The sequence below is a fragment of the Pteronotus mesoamericanus genome, unplaced genomic scaffold, assembly GCF_021234165.1.
Source record: "Pteronotus mesoamericanus isolate MK-2021 breed Mesoamerican mustached bat unplaced genomic scaffold, CSHL_Meso_final contig_177, whole genome shotgun sequence".
NCBI lineage: Eukaryota > Metazoa > Chordata > Mammalia > Chiroptera > Mormoopidae > Pteronotus > Pteronotus mesoamericanus.
The window spans coordinates 2047333-2062902 of NW_026555073.1; positions in this window are offsets into that span (position 1 = coordinate 2047333).

Consider the following 15570-nt stretch of genomic DNA (forward strand, 5'->3'; position numbering starts at 1 on the left):
TTACATGCGTCAGCAAGAAGAACCACGTCTCTCCTGTCAACACGTGATGTCAAATTTCACTTATCAAAGGAAAACCATGTTTTCAGAAAATGTAAATTACCACTGTTATAGATAACCTTAATAGAAAATGCAAGCATTTCCAAAAAAGTGCTTGTGCTAATTACAACAACCATTTACTGAGAACGCCTTACAAGCCAGTCCCTCAAACAGATAGTAAGACTCATTAAGTTATTCACTCATTTTGATGTTTTCCGTTGCTTTCGCAAGAGTTTGCCTGTTGGCTGCTGGCTGCCAGAATGGCATTTAACTCCTTTTTCTATCATGTGCGTAGGGACTGTCTGACTCCACCTTCTACATTTAAAGAAAATAAAGGGAACTCGGCGTCTTCCTCTTCCTCCTTGGAACCTCTTTGGTTGTCTCCACAGGAAACTTGACACAGCCCAGTGACAAAACCTCTTACAACACCTGTTCAAAGCCCCTCAGTACTAACTGCAACAAGTAGCGGGTCACGTCGAATATTTGCAGCCTGTCTAAAAATGTCCTCAGAGGACAGATGAGCACAGGAGCCAAACGGGAGAACAGAAACCAATAACTGAGCTCACGCTGGGGGTACCAATGACGTAAGTATCGCATTCTTTCTTAAGTATGGGGGGCTTCTGATGGCCCTTCAACACTATCAATCAAGACTTCACAACTGAAATCATTGGAAAAGCTAAGTTGCCTCATCAGATACCCAGTGCGCCCATGTGGGCTGCTTCACATATCTTTCTTTGCAACATTTTGAGAAAAGATATCGTTTGTTAATAAAACTCAAATTAAAAAATATGACAAAGATTTAATATATGATCATTAGATCAAGCATCTTAATCAAAAGTACAATCCTAAACAATTCCTAACACTTGTATATATATAGATATACAGATAAATTTCAACATTAAAAAACTTAATCAAATATACAACTCCAAACAACTGGATATACAGGTAAAAAGAATAAAAAGAAAAGAGAGAAAAATAACTCCACTAATTTATTTGACCAAACTACTGATAAATAAACTGATTTCTGTTATATATGCACACAGATGCACACGCACACAGACTACTCAGCCAAAAATAAGATTACAATTAGTTTAACCAGTTTTTAGCTTTTTTGCCTTTTTACTCATTTGCATAGTGTCTCTTGTAGAAAAGAGCAGTATGAGAAAAAATGGAGTTAAATATTTTCAACAATCTTCTTCTGCAAAAACCTTCACTGAAATGTAATTTTCATACAATGCATTTCACATAGTTTAAGCATACATTTTAATGAGTATGGACAAATTTAATCACATAAATTCCAGTAGAACGATCATAAATAACTTTGCCATCAGTTCCAAAAGTGACCATGTGCCCAAATTTTGGTTTCAAAACACCATTTTTTCAGTGGAAGGACCCAGGGCTCCTTAGAGAAATGGATGGTTCTAGAACTAAGGTAGAGAAAATGAATAATGAACCTGGAATATACGCTAGTACCAGAAAGTAGAAAGTAAGAATTGTTAAAACAATGAGTGGAACCAATCTTAAAGAGTTCCCAATGTCAAATCTGAAATAATTTGAACAATTAAATAACCATAATATTGGATTTCAATACAAAGGATGAAGGTACATGAATCTACACTGAGGTACATAAATGACTGAATAAGCTAATGGGGGAGAAGAGGTGGATTTCCTTTATAAAAGAATTTCAAGTGATGTGTGAAGATGTTCCCCTATACCCGTGAGAGTGGATTGGGCATAGTAACTTGCTTCTAAAAAACATCATGGGAAGGGAGAATAATTATGACTTTACTGTGAAGACAACTAGCAGAAGCCATCTTAATTAAATAATCCAGAGCATCATCACTAATCGTAACTTATGTTAATATCACACACCCTCTGATATTATGAACCGAGAAGCACATTCCCCTCTCTCTTCTCCAAAACCCATAACGTCATCCTGGGCGGGAGGAACCCAAACTCATGGGCGACTGAGGAAAGACTGAGAACGTGCTGTAGACCACAGAAGATGAAGAAGACACTGTGACTAAAGATTGGATCCTGATGCAGAAAAAAGAGACTAGGAGAAAAAACTGGCATAATTCAAATAAAAGCGTATATTTTACTTCAGTGTGGTGCCAGTATTAATTTCTTAGCTTTCACAGCTGTACCACATTAACATTAGTGCAAACTGGGTGAAGGGCGCACAGGAATGCTCCACAATATCTTTCCATCCTTCTTATCAATCTGAAATTATTCCAAATTTAAAAAAAGTTTTCTCATGCCCTTTGACAATTTATAATATCGTCTCTTCCTTAGCTTCCAGAAAATATCCATGGTTTTCTATCACTCTAGTTGTGCCTTTCTAGAATTTCATAAAAATGGGATCAATTAATATGCATTATTTTGTATCTGGCTTCTTTTACTTAGCATAATGGTTTGAGATTCATTTACATTATTGTGTGTATCATTAGAGGGTTCCTTTTTATCATTGAGTAGTACTCTATTGTATGGATATACAATTTGTCCTTCCCTCCCTCCCTCCTTTTCTTTCTTTCTTGACAGAGGGAAGGGAGGGAGGATGAGAGGGAGAGAAACATCCACATGTGGTTGCCTCTTGAGCACCCCCTACTGGGGACCTGGCCCACAACCCAGGCCTGTGCCCTGACTTGGAATCGAACTGGTGACCCTTTGGTTCACAGGCTGGTGCTCAATCCACTGAGCCACACCAACCGGGGCCAACAATTTGTTTTTCTATTCACCAAATTAAGAAATCTGGATTCTTTCCAGTTTTTGATAATTACATATAAAGGTATTATGAACTATTTGAGCTTGTCTTTGTATAAAAATATTTTTATTTCTCTTGGGTATACGCAATCCACTATTTTTGCTATAGTAATGCAGGCATTTCAGATTGAAGTAATGGCATAAATATGCTGTAATTAATCATTTGGTTTTGTCTGTTATTAATCTTATCTTCACATAAATTAAATTAACTTCTTCAAAGTGTCTTATAAATCCTAGGTTAAGCTGTATTAGAGCCAATGTTCTTGTTCCCCACAATCATTTTAATTCATAGCAAGAAATTAGAAAAAGACAAATTTCAAGCGTACAATAAAGTGTTATTAACTATAGTCATCATGCATATTAGATCCTCAGAACTTACTCATTACAAAAGCTTTTTGTCTGAGTTTATCATCAAATCACATCCTTTCTCAAAAGGTTGCAACAAATTATGTAAAATAGCCCATGTGAGTGCAATCCTGGCTTTTCTTTTTTTATCCTCACCTAAGGACATTTTTTTTCATTGCTTTTAAAGAGCAAGGAAACGAGAGAGAAAAAAGAGAGGCAGAAAGACGGGAGAGAAAGAGACATCGATGTGAGAAACAGTGATTGGTTGCCTAGTGATATGTGCCCCGACTGGGAATTGAACCCGCAACCTTTTGGTCTACTGGATGGCACTCTGACCAACTGAGCCACACCACCCGGGGCAAAACATCCTAACTTTTTTACCGAAGTAATGGATGTGCTAATTAATATGAGAGTCGGGCACATTTCACAATGTATATGCATACTAAAACATCACAGGTACACTTTATATTAAAATTTTGTGTCTCAATTATACTTTATTAAAGCTGGAAAAAATAAAAAATAATTAATTATTCAAGATCTTCTCTAAACCACACTTCTTTCTTCCGGTCTCTATAACATGTTTAATATCTTACATAGCAATTTTTTTTTCACCCTTAGCTACTGTTTCCTACTTTCTGCCACCCAACTCTCTTGAATTAGCAGGAGTTAAACTTTTGTCCTTTCTGGTCCTAAATGATATAGATCATAATCATTTAAAACAAATTCCACACACACAGTCTCATACATACATTTTCTTTGAAGTGCAATTCTTTTTATTTAGTACCTCATTAGAAACCACACTTCCAGCCTGCAGAAGTTTGAGAAGGGAAGTTAAAGATGCAAAAGCTTTCAGTAATTAAACACTGCAAAGAAGAGGCCTGAATTCAGTGAGAGAAACACAAATATATTATCCACATTAATTCTCTTTCTTTTCTCCTGAAAGCTACTGAGTCATTTTTCGTGTGGCATTTTTTTTTTTTTAATTTGGAAGATTATGTGACTGTTTTTTTCTGGAGGTAGATGTGATGGTTAGAATATTTAATATGATAACAGTGATGGATTTTGAGAAAAATTAATATATTTTGTATATATTGCGTATGTATTTTGCCTTCAGTGTGGTAGAATAAGCAAAAAATACAGCACTAAAAACAGCTTTGGGCAGAAAAGACACACTCACGGAGCATGGATAACAACATTGGATCATATGTGTATTAGGAAAGTCATTTTATTGTAAAGACAAAAAGTGCCGTTATGGTAGACACAGCTTAATGACAGAACAAAGGAACTATAAAACATCTGTCTCTCCTTTCTGGAAAAGAGTGTAGGACAATTAAAAAGAGCGACAATTATATGGACATGAAGCAATTAATTCATTGGATGCAGAGGTGAAATTGTTAGGAGTAGATGAGCAAATGGCATTAAACAAGCCTTTTGCAGGTTAGCAGTCTAGTCTTGTAACCCAATTTGGTGTCACTATGCTGCGGGGTAAGTCACACATTGTCTGAACTTCCCAAGGTCTTCAAAGTTAGCAGTAGTGTCAAAATGTAGGGCCATATTTTTCCTCCTAATTCTTCTCTAAGTTCCCCATAGGTTACTTTATCTCCTGTATCCGATGTTAGGAATGCTGATCATTAAATAACACTTCTTATTTTTGTAATGATGTGCAGTGCAGTGTGTAATGTATTTTTCAAAACATTTTAATGTGCATCCATGAAAATAAATTATTTTTCCCAATTTAACTGGCTCATTGAGGAGAATACATTTACCTGACAAAAGGGAAAGAAAATGAAAGGGAGTTCTTAGGTAAATGGAGAGAGAAGAATAATTATTAGACCAGAGTTTGGGTAAAATTATGCATATAAGTTTGTCAAAGCATTATGGTTTGCATCTTACCCAGACATGCAGATCACTGCGTTGAAATATTTTAATATTGCATTTTCACTCTCGAAATAAAAGGAAAAAATTATTTTGGTGCAAGCTTGTCCCAGAGATAAGACTAAAAAATAATGTAGAATATCCGAGCAGGCCAAACCCCAACAGATCCCCTGGGTCGGAGATCAGTTATGTTCACCCTCTCCTCTAGGGGTCGCTAGAGGGCACTGCCCTCTCATAAGATTTTCAGGTAAGAATTCTGGTGTTTAACAACCAAAACTTAAAAAAAAAAACACAAAACTCCACAATGAATAAAAAAAGAAAGTTAAGAATCAGTGATCCAGTCTAATACCCACCTTCATTTAAAAAAAATATTTTATTGAGTGTCTTGGGATGACGATGTTTAATTATACAGGTGTCACGTGTGCAATTCTATAATACATCATCTGTATGTGTATTGTGTGTTCACCAGCTGTAGTCTAGCCTCCTTCCCTCCCCATTGAGTCCTGCTTTACCCTCTCCTACCTGCCCGCACTCTCTTTTCCTCTGTTAATCGCTACACCGATGCGTGTGTCTGTGAGTTCTGTTTTATTTTGTTTTGTTTTGTTTTTGCTTAATCCCTTCACCTATTTCACTCAGTCCTCCAACTACCCCTGTGCCCGCGTACTATTCTCTGTGGCCATGGGTCTGTTTCTGTTTTGTTTGTTTGTGTATTTCATTCTTTGGATTCCACATGTAAAGGAGGAACCCTTATGGTGTTTGTCTTTCTCTGTCTGACTTCTTTCACGTAGAATAATACTTTCCTGGTCCATCCACGCTGTCGCAGAAGGTTAAGATTTCATTTTTTGTAATGGCTGAGTAGTAAGGAGTATTCCATGGTGTGAATGGACCACAGCATTGTTACCCACTCACCCTCTGATGGGCGCTTGGGCTGCTTCCAGATCTTGGCGATTGTAAATATCATTGCAATGAACATAGGGCCGCATATATTCTTTCAAATGAGTGTTTCAGGTGTCTTCAGATAAATTCCCCAAAGTGGAGTTGCTGCGTCATAAGACAGTTCCATTTTAATTTGTTGAGGACCCTCCACACCTCTGGTGGTTTTCCACAGCGGCTGCGCCAGTCTGCATTCCCACCCACAGGGCACGCGGGCTCCCCTTTCTCCACAGCCTCGCCAGCACTTGTTGTTTGTTGATTTATTGATGACGGCCATTCTGGCAGCCGTGAGGTGATATCTTATTGTGGTTTTTATTTGCGTCTCTCTGATGACGAGTGATGTTGAGCATCTTTTCATGTGCCTATAGGCCCTCCGTATGTCCTCTTTGGAGAAATGTCTATTCAGATCCTTTGCCTATTTTTTAATTGGATTGTTCCGGGGTTTTGTTTTTTTTTTTTAGTGCTCAGTTGTTTGAGTTCTTTACTGATTTTGGATATTAACCCCTTATCAGATGTATCATTGACAAATATATTCTCCCATTCAGTACGTTGGCATTTATTTTGTTGATAATTTCCTTTGCTGTGCAAAAATGTTTTGCTTCGTGTAGTCTCATTGGTTTAGTTTTTTCTTTCATTTCTGTTGTCTGAGGACATATATCAAAAACAATATTGTTACAAGAATTTTGTGAGATGTTACTGCCTATGCTTTCTTCTAGGGTTTTTTTGGTTTCGAGTCCACATTTAAGTCTTCAATCCATTTTGAGTTTATTCTTGTATATGGTGTAATGAGGTCATCTAATTTCATTTTTTTGCATATGTCTGTCCAGTTTTCCCCACACCATTTATTGAACAGACTGTCTTCACTCCATTGCATGCTCTTGCCTCTTTTGTCAAATATTAATTGACCATAAAGGTGTGGGTTTATTTCTGGGTTTCTATTCTATCCATTGACTTGTATGTCTGTTTTTATGCCAGTACCTTTGCTTTTCTCATTACTATGACCTTGTAGCAATAGTATAGGTTGATATCAGGTATTATGATACTGCCAACTTTGTTCTTTTTTCTCAAGATTGCTGAGGCAATTGGGTTTTTCGTGGTTCCATATAAATTTTTGGAATATGTGTTCTGTTTCTGTGAACTACGCCATTGGTATTTTAATAGGAGTGGGGTTGAATGAATACATTGCTTTGGGTCCTATGGACATATTAATGATGTTAATTCTTCCAATCCATAAACACGGTATATGCTTCTACTTAGTTGTCTCTTCCTTCATTTCTTTCTTCGGGATCTTATTATTACTTTTTTGAGTACTGGTCTTTTACCATCTTCATTTTTATAAACAAAGCAAATGATGCTCTCTAAGGTTAAGTATCTTGTCCAAAGTCACAGGACTAGTTTAAGTTCTGAGAGACCATTGGGATTCACAGTGTACACGTTTCCACTAATCCACAATGATTCTCAGATTAATGAGTTCTTAAAGAGGACAAGAGCATAGAATTTTGTTTATTTTAATAGAACACATATATTTTATGCAGACATGATTAATTATTTTCAAAGCCCTTACTATTCATAAGAGAATCATTTCCTGATAATCTTGAGAATATTGTCCAATCATAGAGTTAAAAAACAGGCAAAAACTAAATGTGATTTTTATTACTTTGATAACGATCATGATTTTAAAACCTTACATTTTTCCTATGATTATTATTTTGGGTGATCCTAAGAGCACCCTGGTGTGGTACCTGGGCTTGCTTTAAAAAAATTGGTTATTCTGTGATAGCAAGCCCTACATTTCTCATGCTTACGAATAATACTTAGCTCACACTCTAGAATTCACAGCTGTAGAAGGTATTACTTAGGTGACCTAAGGTGAGCGCAATCTGTCAGTATAATATGAACATTAAAAATCAACTTTCTACCCATTAACCAATAATATCTTATAGCTTTTATTTTATATAAATACAGCTTTAATTTTGTGAATTAAATTCAAGATTTAGGGACAATAATAGCTGATATTACTTCTTCCAGTATGGGAGACTTGAACAATATTCAGAATTTATGATAGTATTACTTTGGCTAATTTTTCCCTTTGAATTAACTGCCTCAGATGATAGGTTCCATTTTCATATGAAGACATTCTTTCTTCATCACTGTAATTTCCCTACTGATAACACCTGAAGCACACAGTGCTATTTTTTAAATTTTTATTTACCAATTTTGTTTTAGAGAGAGAGAGATTGATTTGTTGTTCCACTTAATGCATTCATTCGTTGTCTCTTGTATGTGCCCTGACTGGGGATCAAACCCACAACCTTGGCGTATCAGGATGACGCTCTAACCAACTGAGCTCCCTAGCCAGGGCCATAGGACTACTATACACTACTTTTTTTCTAAGACTTAAAAGAATGATTAGTATTAGTAAGTCCAGTGTCAGTGAGGCACTCAATGGGGGAGAAAATCAATGATTTATTTTTAAGATTGAATTTATGAGGGCCACATAACACTGAAATTGCATCAATGTTTGCCTGAATTATTACATAAGCTATTTATGTTGCATTTGTTTTATCTATTTAAAATGTCATTGAAAGTAAGTCAAACACCTATTAGAAGAGCCTGTTCAGATTTTTTAAGACAACTATACACACATGAAACTACCCCCAGAATATCTTGTCATGCATCACGTGGATCAATACGCACATGCGAACACATCCCCATGCCTGAGTGGTGAGCATCACCATATGAACTGCAGCAGGTACATTCAAGAAAGCAAAGGACTAAGCTAAGCAAAGAAGCTAGACTCTGGAACCAGAATTTCACATTCTCAATACCCCACTGCCAGAGAATCCACATGATGTTAAAAAAAGAAAAAAAATAAATAAAAAATGCGAAGTATTTGTTACCAATATTTTTTCCTTTTCAACATTTTAAATCAGTTTAAACTCACAACACATCTTGATTCAGACTACTGCATTTAAAGTGCCAATAATCTTAGGGGGTTAGTAGCTATGGTACTGGAGGGTGAAGTCCAGATTTTGTATCTGCCTTGAACCTACTTGTTGCCATGTACAGTGAATGTAGCACGCATGCAGAATTATTCAGCCCGAGTCCTTATTTGTTTTTAGAGAGAGGGGAAGGGAGGAGCAAGAGAGGGAAACATCCATGTGTGGTTGTCTCTCGCGCGCCCTCTGCTGGGGACCTGATCCGCAACCCAGGCATGTGCTCTGACTGGGAATCGAACCTCTTTTACAGGCGGGCACTCAACCCACTGAGCCACAGCAGCCAGGGCTATTCAGCCTGATTCTTATCCTTTCCTCTGCAAGGTGCAAGCATGCTCTCCTTGAGATTAAGACCCTGGGAAACTACAGTGAATATTCCCATGCCAGTACTGATTCCTCAAGGTTTTACATCTTAGTCACTGATAGATTGAGTTTAGCCCATGGCACTTGCCACACTTTTAACAATCAGAGAATAAAACATTGAGGAAAGAAAAGATTTGAAATGCAGTGTGAAATAGTCAAGGGCACAAAAGAATGAATATTTTAAAATTCACAGGTATGTGAGCTTGATTCAGGTGATATCATCCACGTCTATTCCAGAGAATGAAAACCATTACTCACATAAGATTAAAAAAAAAAAAAAGGAGAAATTCATGTGCCAAGTGAATGATTGCAGGAAGAACAGGTAGTTAACTACTCAGCTACCCAAACGCACCTTAAATGACTTCATTTTTATGTGCAAATGTAAGAGGGCTTTTCAAAACTTTTTTTTTTTTTTTAGCAAAATGGAGTAGAAAGCCAATGCGATAATAATTAAGGAGATGTTTTGTAAACATTCTGCTTGCTTACTGAATGCCGTGGGATCAAGACAAATAGCAGAGTTTTGTCCTGAATGGGTGTTTTGTGCCTGTATGTGCTCTGACAGCGCCCGGGGTGATCTGAACCAAATGAAGCGCTTTGCTACTTGGGCTTTTCTACGTAACGACTCACGCTCCTTCTGCGAGAGGTCAGCGGGGTTGCTGTCAGGGTTATAACGTCAGCATGTTCACTTCCGGCACAGGGTCCCTCCTGAGAGTAGGAGGCCGCCCTGCGATCCTCAGAATAACTCCGGGACTATGACCGCTCTGAGACAGGAAACCCATGTTTGCACTACGGCCACCGCCCTTCCTGCCTTCGGCAACTTTCTAGACAGACACTTGACTCGACTAAGGGAACAGAAAGGAGTTTTCAGAGCTGCTAAGGAAGCTGTAGTGCGTGGTGCAGGCCACTGGAGCGGAGGAAATGCTGCTGAGAAGCAATGATGCAGGAAAGCTGCGGAGAGGTGCTTTCTTCTCAAGGACCTCGGAAAGTTAGTATTGTCTAACTACTAACCTCAGAAAGTCAGCAAGTCCTGGCTGAGAATAAACTGACCGAGCAGTGCAACTGAAAATAGGGATTCCAGCCCGACACGGGAATTCACTGACGATGCAGACACTCCGATTATACCTCGGAAAAGCCTAAGCGAGTAGAAGGGCACCTCCAAAATTGCAAAGGAAAGAATTAAATAAAAATTGGATAAATAAAAGATGAAATATGTGAAATGAAAAATAGATTAGACTTACTAGCAAAGTAGAGATGTGAGCAAAATATTTCAGTGAGTTTGAAGGTAGAACAAGAAAAATTATTCAATTTGGAGAAAACTGAGTCAGACGTTGCAAATGAGTAGAACTTAAAGGATATGTGAAAACTATTTAAAAACCTAAGATTCATGGCATGTATCTTATGTATTTTGTATCACTTGAAGAAGAGAAAATAATAAATACAAAGAGGATTTGAAAGAACGATGAGTAAAACTTTGCAAATGTAATGAAAATGAAACCACAAATTTACAGATCCAAGGTGCTCAATTAATCCCAAGCAGATAAAATACAAATAAAGCTATAGTGAGGCCTACCAAAATCAAAGCGGAAAAAAGAAGGGAAAATCTTGAAAGCACCCAGTGAAAAATAACAGGTTGTATATAGGAGGAAAACAATATGAATGATAACTGAATTTCCATCAGGGACTAAACTATGGCATCTTTGATGTCTTGAAAAACAAAAACAACACAAAACCCATCAACTCAAAATCCTCTATCAATTGTAACTATCCTTTATGTATGTGGTAAAATAAAGACATTTTCAGATAAACAAGAGCCAACATAATTTACCTCCAGTAGTTCTGCTACATGACAACTGCTTCAGAAAGTTCACTGGTTTGAAGAGAATTAGCAGAAGATGGGAACTGGAATCAATACGAAGGAATGATGAGCAATGGAAATGTAATAGAAGAGCACAAATATAAAATAAAATACCATCCTTAAAGTATTTAAGACAACGACGATGACGGTTTAAAACAAAATGCAGCAGCGTATCATGAGGCTTGAGCTTCATATACACATAATGACGGCCCAGAAAAGGGGTATAATCACAATAACACAACATAGGACAAAGGTCAGATAAAACTACTTTTCAAGGTGTTTATATTTTCTGTAAAGTGGAACAGTATTAACTTAAAGTAGCCTATGATACATAAAGAAAGCATATTGTGACTACTAGAGTGATTGCTGAAAAATGCAATTTTTCTATTAGGTAACCACCTAATAGAAAAGTTGCAAGAAAAATTAAAATGGAATGCTACCAGTTGGCTTTCATATTCTGTCCCAGGATGGAAAGAGATCGATAGAGCTTCTGTACCATCATTTTGATGAAAAGGAGTCAGAGAAATTTCATATTCGTGACTATTTTCCATTCTGTGGAGAGCTGGGAACAGAGTGCACACAAATGGCCCAAAATCGAATGGCAGCCTGTCCACAAGGCAAAAGGAGGGGCAAATCTACGTTCATCTGGAATAAACCAAGCCAGACACAAGGAAGAAAGCTTCAGTGAGAATGGCTGAGAAATGCGTGAAGGTCAAGTGCAAGCTGCAGAGACAATGGAAGTCCTCTGGATGCACAGAAATTGGAGGAGCATGGGAAATCTTGCAGAGCCTTTCCTACCAAATGCCCTGGTGCAGTTCCAGAAAAGACCAGAAAGTTCCCGCTAAGCGTTGTCTATTGTTGTGCAAATCTTGGGAAAGAAACCTTGAAGTCGATCTCCCATTCAAAAATAAATAAATAAAGCAAGCAAGCAAGCTTTAATATCTGGGAGCATAAACAACAATGACACATTTAGGGAACACTAATGATAGCCAGGAACAAGAAAACTAAGAAGGCCACGTGCTCTAGAAGCTAGAACACAGTGCATGCACAAGACTAAGCATTAATCAGGGCAATGGAGACTATGCTCAGGGTCCCATACCTACTGCCCAACGAAAAAGTTTGAATAACGAGAAACAAGAGAAAACTGTAAGAAGAAAGAAGGAGAGGAATTAAAGTGTACAAAGAAACCCTTCTTGAGTTACAGCTCCAAACACTTACCTGAAGTTCAAAATCAAGCAGACACACATCCATACTACCTTTGTAGGAATTTGAAGTCTGTAATCTGAACAAGAAGTCGCGAGCCCAGATCGGTTCCTATGCACATCAATGCAAACATCCACACTAAAGTTCTGGCAGGAAAAAAAATTAGATACGTTTCTAGACATAGCATTATTTAACTCAGTCTCTACTATACTACACAGCAGGACTGTATTTTAAAAATGTATATGGCCTGAGAAAGCAAGCAGACAACATGCTCTCAGGAACCAGGGTAACCATCAGACGTAGGTGTTGGAACAATTTGATGTAAAATAGCTGTAATTAATGTGTCAAAGCTCAAACAGAAGAGATGAACAGCACAGAAGACTAGATGGAGAACTTCATCAGAGGGGATACAAAATGGTAGAAAGAATCAAAAGAAAATGCTAGAAATGAAAAGCAAAAAAACAGAAGAGAACCCTTTCAAAAGGCTCATTGGTAGACTCAACATAGTCAAGGGAAAAACAAATCAGTGAACAAAAATAGATCAATAAAAATTATTCAACTAAAGCACAAAGAGAGTCCCTGACCTGTGTGGCTCAGTTGCTTGGATGTTGTTCTGCAAAGCGGAAGGCCACGGGTTCAGTCCCCAGTCAGGGGACATGCCTGGATTGTGCGTTTGATCCCTGGTCAGGGCCTGTTTCTCTCCCTCGCTTTTTCCCTCCCTTACCCTCTCTCTAAACATAAATAAATAAAATCGTTAAAAAGAACACAAAGAGAGAAAAATAATATAGAGGAGAAAAAACAGAACAGAGCATCCAAGAGTTGCAGGACAGGAGCAAGCGACCTAACTACAGTAGTTACCAGAAGGATGGTTCCTCAGAGGCGTTCACATCCTAACCCCCAGAACCTGTGAATTTGGAACCTTACATGGCAAAGGAGAGGAAATGAAAAAGGCAAATATCTCACTAGATAATGGGTAAAAATTTCCCAAGTTAGTAAGACACCGAAGCGTAGCACTAAGCTGCTTTTAAAATATTAAGTAAAATAAAATCCACCAACCACACTTTAAATGTGAAAATATATGTATCTTTAAAGTAAAGACACAGAGGAAGATACACAATGCAAATGTTAAACAGAAATTTTGGACTAGCTATATTAATATAAAGCAGCATAACAGAGGTTATTGGGGATAAAAAGGGGGAATTGCTTCGTAATAAAGGGGTGAGGCTCACCAAGAAGACAAAGCTTGATTCCTAACAATGGAGCTTTGAAACTAATGAACCAAAAGAGAAATAGATAAATCTACAATTACAGTTAGAGACTTCAACACTCCTCTCTCGATAATTAATACAAGCAGACAGAAAATCAGTAAGGATATAGATGACCTGGACAACACTGTCAACCAATTAGTCGTAAATGACATTGATAGAATACTCCATAGGACAGTGATATCCACAGTATTTTCAAGTCCGCATGCTTTTGTGAGAGTTCGCATCTTGTAACGGCCAGCCAGAACACCCCGGAAAGAAGGCTGCCGCCCAGGGAGGGCCAAACAGGGTGGCACTGAGAAGAGGGTGACAGTGAGCTGGAGCTGTAGGGGCAGCTCGTATTTGGCACGTGGGATGGGCTTAGCCGGCAGAGTGTGGGCATCTTTCAAAGGAAGTGGTAAGTGTGGTTGGTTAACCAACTGCCCACAGAGAGAATTTGAGAGGTGTTAGCAGTACTTTCAGAAGAAGAAGAGACCCCTGGTTGGTGGGGCCCAATGGGTTGAGCACCAGTCTATGAACCAAAGGGTTGCTGGTTCGATTCCCAGTCAAGGCCCATGCCTGGGTTGCAGGCCAGGTCCCCAGTAGGGAGCGCATGAGAGACAACCACACGTGGATGTTTCTCTCCCTCTCTTTCTGCCTCCCTTCCCCTCGCTCTAAAAATAAATTAATAACATCTTTAAAAGAAGCTACTTCAGTTAAATGCGTATGTGTTTTGAATAACTATGAAAATATCCAAGTGGAAGGAGAGATGGATTTGGATTTTATTTGCCATGCAGTGCTTTGGAGAGAGAGAGGAGTAAGCACTATTAGTATAAGAGAAACTGAGACAGAGGCGCGAATGATGAATAATGAGGAAGTGAACAAGGGAAGAAGATGGAGAGGAACAAGTGTGGTTTAAGCACTGAGAAGCCAGTAGAATTCTCCTGTTATACCCGGGAGACCGCCAAGCTCAAGCACTTCAGTAAGGTCTTCCTTTGGGCAGGAGGAGGGGCTTGGTGATTAATGATTAGCAGGAGCATTAATCATGAAGTCATTGTGGAAACATTGGACTTGGTTCCACAGGGGCTTAGCAAGACACAATATAGAATTATAACACTGTACCAGGCAGAACTTAGTTTTACAGGTATGGGGGAAAAAAAAAGATTGGGACATGGGGCAAGCAAATTGCTACGTCTGGAAAATCCCTCCAGCCTGCTGAGTCCCACCTCTTAAAATAAGACCTAGGAGTGTAATCAGGCACCGGAGCACCAAGGGTGTCTGGTGCACACATGGGCGGGAAGCATTTGCCAGGTCCGATGTAGATGGAACTCCAAGAGCCGGTAAAGACAGAGTGGAAAGGTTCTCATCACAAGAAAATTCGTGGAAGTCATCTCCAACAGTTTTGGACTAGGCAATGTTGTTTAAGGTGACACCGTCCCCAGCAATGAGCGCTTGGGCTGGGACAACGTTGATATCCACTCAGGTTAATATAGAAAATGCTTTTAAAATTCTTTGGTATTATTTCTCCCTTTTATTGAGAAATAGTTGACATACATCACTGTATAGATGTAAGATGTGCAGCATCATTTTGGATTTACATATATCGAAAAACAATTACAACAATAGGTTGAGCTAAACTCCATCTTCTCATATAGGTACAAGAACAAAAAAGCGGGAAAAACAAATAAACAAACTTTCTTGTGATAAGAACCTTTATGATTTACTTTCTTAGCAACTTCCCTGTTTATCATACAGGATATTGCAAGGACTCTGCCACGGCCAGAATGTTTATGGGTATAGATCGCCAGCTGCAATGACAGAAAGACAGGCTGAGTGAGGGAACTTCAGAGGACTTTATCCCCTTGATCAATGAAGAGAGTCTTGGGCACGTAAGCCTCTCTCTGAGCAGAAAACTTGGGAGAGCCACATTTCAAAGGGCATGCTGACCAGCGGCTGT